At 39.3% G+C, this 6,236-nt stretch overlaps 1 long non-coding RNA gene across 1 annotated transcript; it reads left to right on the plus strand.

The window, feature by feature from the left end:
* Positions 1 to 3,197: 3,197 nt before the first annotated feature.
* On the plus strand, positions 3,198 to 5,863 carry LOC140267255 (uncharacterized). Its single transcript, XR_011907202.1, has 3 exons — positions 3,198 to 4,397; positions 4,762 to 4,873; positions 5,610 to 5,863. It is a non-coding gene; the product is annotated as an uncharacterized lncRNA (long non-coding RNA).
* The last annotated feature ends 373 nt before the right edge of the window (positions 5,864 to 6,236 follow it).

Genomic DNA, 6,236 nt, shown 5'->3' on the forward strand with positions numbered 1-6,236 from the left:
CCTTTTAACAGGAAGAAACCTCTGGCAGACTCAGGAAGGGTGGCCATCCACCTCGACCAGCTGGCGTTTGAGAATACAGGAAAGAGGGGGAAAAACACCATAACACCATTCAAAGGATACCTGTTGGAACAGGAAAACACAAGTTAATAACTACAATAATGTCACATGTACATAATATCATTTGAGAAATTAAACAGGGGGAAAAAGAGAGCAAAGTGAGGAAAGGTGTGACAGATGAGGTCCCCCAGCAGTCTATAGCAGCTTAACTATGGGATGTTTCAGGATCACCTGAGCCATCCCGAACTATAAGCTTTATCAAAAAGGAAAGTTTTTAGTCTAATCTTAAAAGTGGAAAGGGTGTCTGCTTCCCGGACATTTACTGGCAGCTTATTTCACAAGAGAGGGGCCTGATAACTGAAGGCTCTACCTCCCATTCTACTTTTAGAAACTCTGGGAACAACAAGTAAACCTGCAGTTTGGGAGCGAAGTGCTCTGTTAGGAAAATATCTTACAATGAGATCTTTAAGATATGATGGAGCTCGGTCATTAAGAGCTTTATATGTGAGGAGAAGAATCTTAAATTCTATTCTGAATTTAACAGGGAGCCAATGAAGAGAAGCTAAAACTGGAGAAACATGATATCTCCTGTTAGTTTGCATCTGAACTCTGGCTGCAGCATTTTGGATCAGCTGGAGGCTTTTCAGAGAATATGTGGGACAGCCCAATAATAAGGAATTACAGTAGTCCAATCTTGAAGTAACAAATGCATGAACTAGTTTCTCTGCATCACCCTGAGACAGGATGTTCCTGATTTTAGCAATATTACGAAGGTGAAAGAAGGCAGTCCTAAAAACCAGTTATATATGTGCGTCAAATGATAAATTCTGGTCAAAAATAACTCCAATGTTCCTCACTGTAGAACTAGAAGCCAAGGAAATACCATCTAGAGTAACTATATAACTAGACAATTTCTCCCTGAAGTGCTCAGGTCCAAGGAGAACAACTTCAGTTTTGTCTGAATTTAAAAGCAGACAGTTCTGAGTCATCCAGGTATTTATGTCTTTAAGACAGGCTTGTAGTCTGACCAACCTATTGGTTTCATCTGGTTTCATAGATAAGTACAGCTGAGTATCATCAGCATAACAATGGAAATTTATGCCATAAAGAAGCATGTATAAAGTAAAAAGAATCGGTCCAAGCACAGAACCCTGAGGAACTCCATGACTTACTCCAATGTATGAGGAAGATTCTTCATTTACAAGAACAAACTGGAATCTATCAGATAAATATGACTTAAACCAGCCTAATGCAGTTCCTTTAATCCCAATAACATGTTCAAGTCTCTGTAACAGAATGCTGTGATTGATCGTATCAAATGCAGCACTGAGATCCAACAGGACAAGCACAGACACAAGTCTGCTATCAGAGGCTAAGAGGAGATCATTGGTAACTTTCACCAGTGCTGTTTCTGTGCTATGATGCACTCTGAATCCTGACTGAAACTCTTCAAACAGATTATTTCTATGTAAATGATCACAAAGTTGAACTGCAACTATTTTTTCAAGAACTTTAGACAAAAAAGGGAGATTGGATATAGCTCGATAATTAGCCAACACTTCTGAATCAAGAGTACGTTTTTTAAGTAAAGGTTTAATTACAGCGACCTTAAAAGTCTGAGGTACATGTCCTGTCAACAAAGACCGATTGATCAAATCCAATATGGAAGTGTCAATTAAGGGGAAAACATCCTTGAACAGTGTGGAACAGTCTTGAACAGTCTACCACACAGGAGTTCAAACACGGCTTTGCTTTGAGGTAAGACGTATTGCATCACTTCCTGCTGCTTTGTGTGTGCACTCTGACAGTTCTCGCTCCTCTTGAACTACTAATAATCACCTTATTTCTCCCTATAATTTACACATCTTGCATAGTTAACTCTATTGCATACTTGTTATATTCTAACGCTCACTCTTACAGATCTTTAGTTTTTATTTTTCACTTTTTAGCGGTGTGTCTGGTTCTCTAGCTTAGCATGGCAACCAGTTCTCTTCCTCTATCTCCTGCTTTCACCTGCTCCGTGTGTCAGATGTTTAGTTACTCCTCTGCCTCCTTTAGTAGTAATGATACATTTAAAAAAAGTAGTCGTTTTGGAGGCAAGGTTATCTGAATTGGAAGCTCGGCTCTGCACTGTTGAAAACCACCCGATAGCGAGTCAGCCCTCTTTAGTCAGTGCGGAGCCACCTAGCGTAGCTAGCTCTGTTAGTTGTCCCCGAGCAGATCCTGAGCAGCCGGGACTTAAGAGTGGCTGGGTGACTGTCAGGAAATGGAGTCATAGTCCTAAAGTCAAGCCCATGGTTCACCATCAACCTGTCCACGTTTCAAATAGATTTTCCCCACTCAGCGACACACCTGCTGAGGACAAAACCCTGGTAATTGGCAGCTCTATAGTCAGAAACGTGGCATTAGAGACACCAGCGACCATAGTCAAATGCATTCCAGGGGCCAAAGCGGGCGACATAGAATCCTATTTAAAACTGCTGGCTAAGGATAAACGTAAATACGGTAAAATAGTTATTCACGTCGGCGGTAACGGCACCCGGTTACGCCAATCGGAGGTCACTAAAATTAATGTTGCATCGGTGTGTAATTTTGCCAAAACAATGTCGGACTCCGTAGTTTTCTCTGGACCCCTGCCAAATCTGACCAGTGATGACATGTTTAGCCGCATGTCCTCATTCAATCACTGGTTGTCTAGATGGTGTCCAGCAAACAACGTGGGCTACATAGATAATTGGCAATCTTTCTGGTGAAAACCTGGTCTGATGAGGAGAGACGGCATCCATCCCACTTTGGAAGGAGCGGCTCTCATTTCTAGAAATATGGACGAATTTATTAGTCATCCAAAAACATGACAACCCAGGGTTGAGACCAGGATGCAGAGTTGTAGTTTTACACACTTCTCTGCGGCTTTCCACCTGATGCTGCCCCCCCCCCCCCCCCTCAATCAAAAAAACACAAAAGGAGCAAATCCACTTGTGCAAAAAAAAATTTAAACAAAAGCTTTAACTGAACAAAAGCATCAAACTATTTTGATGTGGTTTGCTGAATATTAGATCTCTCCCTTCGAAGTCTCTGTTAGTGAATGATTTGATTTGTGATCATCATATTGATATATTTTGTCTTACAGAAACCTGGCTGCAGCAGGAGGTATTGGGTCTAACATACAAGTTGATGGTTTAGAAGAGACTATTGCTGTTGTTAGCTCAGAGAGATCAACTGGACAGAAGCCGTCTAAATACAAATCAGGTTCTAAAGATACTTCTAAAGCTGCAGCACTTAAAGCTGCTCTACTTGATGATACATCAGTGATAATAGTGGGAAGGATTCCATTAATCTTCTCTCTGATAGAAACAATTTTATTAATGAAGAATCTCATGAAATCATCACTGCTGAGAGTTAAAGGCCAGGCTGACTCTTTGTCAGCCTGGCAACAGTGCTGAAAAGAAACCTGGGATTATTATTCTCTTCTATCAATAATGAATAATAAGCAGTTCTAGCTTTACGAAGGGCTTTCTTATACGTTATTAAACTATCTTTCCAGACTAATTGAGACTCTTCTAAATTAGAGGAACACCACTGTCTCTCCAGCTTTCTTGCAGTCTGCTTTAACACATGCAGCTGTGAATTATACCAAGGAGCCAACCTCTTCTGACTGATTACCTTCCTTTTCAGAGGGGCAACATTGTCCAGTGTTGTACGCATTGAAGCTATAGTGCTGTCAACAAGAGAGTCAAGTTCTACTGGAGTAAAATTTAGGAAGCCGTCCTCTGTCATATCTGCACATGGCAGTGAAGAAAAGGATGATGCAATCAACTCTTTAAATCTGGTTACAGCATTCTCTGACAGACACCTTCTATATGTAAAATTCTTCTCAGAAACCGTATAGTCAAGTAATGTAAATCAAACCCAGAGTCCAAGATGACATCCATTGGACAGATTAGGGAGGCAAAGGGCCTCATTACATTAGTGGGGCAGGTAAGTGAGGTAAGTTAGTTCTATGTAAAGATGAAACATATCATAATACACAGAGATAAATCAACATTACCAGTTATCAGCACCTGCTATCAGAAAACTTTGATAATGCTCTTGCAATATAAGGAAGAAGAGTATTTGATAAGATTAAACAGTAAAAATATGTAATTTCATTGTAACGAATAACGTTTTAGAACGCTATAGTTATTCATCAGGCCTGGACAAAATGATGAAATTGACTGACTATTGTAAATATGAATAGTATTATTAATACTTTCATCTTTTTGGTTTTTTAGTTGTCGGCCATTAAAATAATAACAATGGGGAGAGAGCAGGTCCCTATGAGGAACATGCAGCTTCAGGAGGTAAGACAAGACATTGTGAAGAAGAGAAGGATTGGGTGGGAGAAAGATGTTCTCTGACTTCTAAACATTTGTTTCAGAAATTCTTTCAATACCACAGTGGTAGCAAAACACTGAACTTAATAAACATATCAGTAGACTGCATGAGTTGCTTTGATACAAGTCAGCTAATGTTGTCAGATCTGCTTTTTAAAGCACACAAGTTTAATATTTTACAACAGTTGGCATGGAATTGTGGCATGTGCTAAAGTCATTTTAATAAGAATATAACAATAAAACACTAACCCCCCTATATTTACTTAAGCCACTTGTATTATAATTACAGAGCATTACTCTATGATGACATATCAATTTATTTTATGTACAGGGTGCTGCAAAGGTTCTCCAAGGTGGAAGTTGGAGCGAGTGTGACACATTTAAAAATGGGCATCTCAGCCTATAAGGACCAGTTCCAGAGCACTACTTTTTCAATGTTGGAGGTGAATTTTAAATTATAATAACATAAATTATTTATAACAATAAAGTGACCACAGTCAATTATTTGAAAATAAATACTGTCAATACCAAATACACATTACTTATTATTTGGTGCAAATGCAATATTTAAATGCTTTACAGCCACCAAAACACTCCATAATTCACTCAAAACGGACTTGTGCTGCCATAATTAAGATAAATTAATTAATAAATGTATGTAGTCCAGCAAAACTATCCATTCATCCATTTTCTACACCCGCTTAAATCAACTCAAGCTCATTGGGAGATTGTCACCTGTCCCAGATGTCATTGGGTGAGAGGTACAGTACACTCTGGACAGGTCGCCAGTCCATCACAGGGCCGGACAGAGACAAATGAGACACACACACTTACTCCCAAGGACAATTTTAGAGTCACCAATTAACCTGACATGCATGTTTTTGGATGGTGGGAGGAAGCCAGAGTACATGGAGAGAACCCAAGGATGCAGACATACAAACTTACAGAAAAAAAACTGAACATGTAACCCTCTTGTTGTGAGGTGACAGTGCTAACCACCACACCAACATGCAACCCCAGCAAAACTAGTCAAGGACTAAATGTTTACCAAGCTAAAGCAAACTAACATGCATAAGCACTATACATTACAAATGTAAACAGGGCTTGCATCTCCCATTTTGTTGATATGACATGACATATTATTATGTTGATAAGACTAATTTGTTGTCTCCTTCACAGATGAGTGTCCCTGAAGAGTCTGCCTTGGCCATAGAGGTGCTCGGGGTTCTGGAGGGCGAGGAGGAGGGAATCCTCGAACTCATCCTGGGAGACGACTCCCAGGTGAAGATAAAAGCATCGCTCTGGGAGCCCATGGAGGACATGCTTGCGAATAGGAGGGTTTTTGCAAATCTTGAAATGGTTGGGAAGAATGTTGTGTCAATTAAAGTTGTGGAGGCCCCTCTTGTTCAGTTTTCATTAAGTTCTATTTTTGTGTGTGCGCCCATTTTGCAAATCGAAATGTTAAAAAATTCAAGATTTGTTGTTTATAAATGTTTTATGTATTATTAAATGTTTATTCAGTATTGGGTTCAGCTGTTTTTTCACTCATCTAGTAACACACCTCTCAGAAAAGGTTCAAATTAACCAGTAATGCATCATAAAAAGAGCAGTTCCACAGTGGCAGAGTGCATAGGGACATAGTAATACACATCAGTCACATGATTTAATTGAATGAAATATCAAAATGATGTATTTAGAAAAAACAATTGTGTTTGATACTTAAAACAATGGAAACACATTTTCAATTTAATTATTTCACAGATATTTGCGCCACATAGTCATCACTTCTTGGAACTTTCTGAATGC

The sequence above is a fragment of the Leuresthes tenuis genome, unplaced genomic scaffold (assembly GCF_036924035.1).
Source record: "Leuresthes tenuis unplaced genomic scaffold, fLeuTen1.0.hap1 SCAF_13, whole genome shotgun sequence".
Taxonomy (NCBI): Eukaryota; Metazoa; Chordata; class Actinopteri; order Atheriniformes; family Atherinopsidae; genus Leuresthes; species Leuresthes tenuis.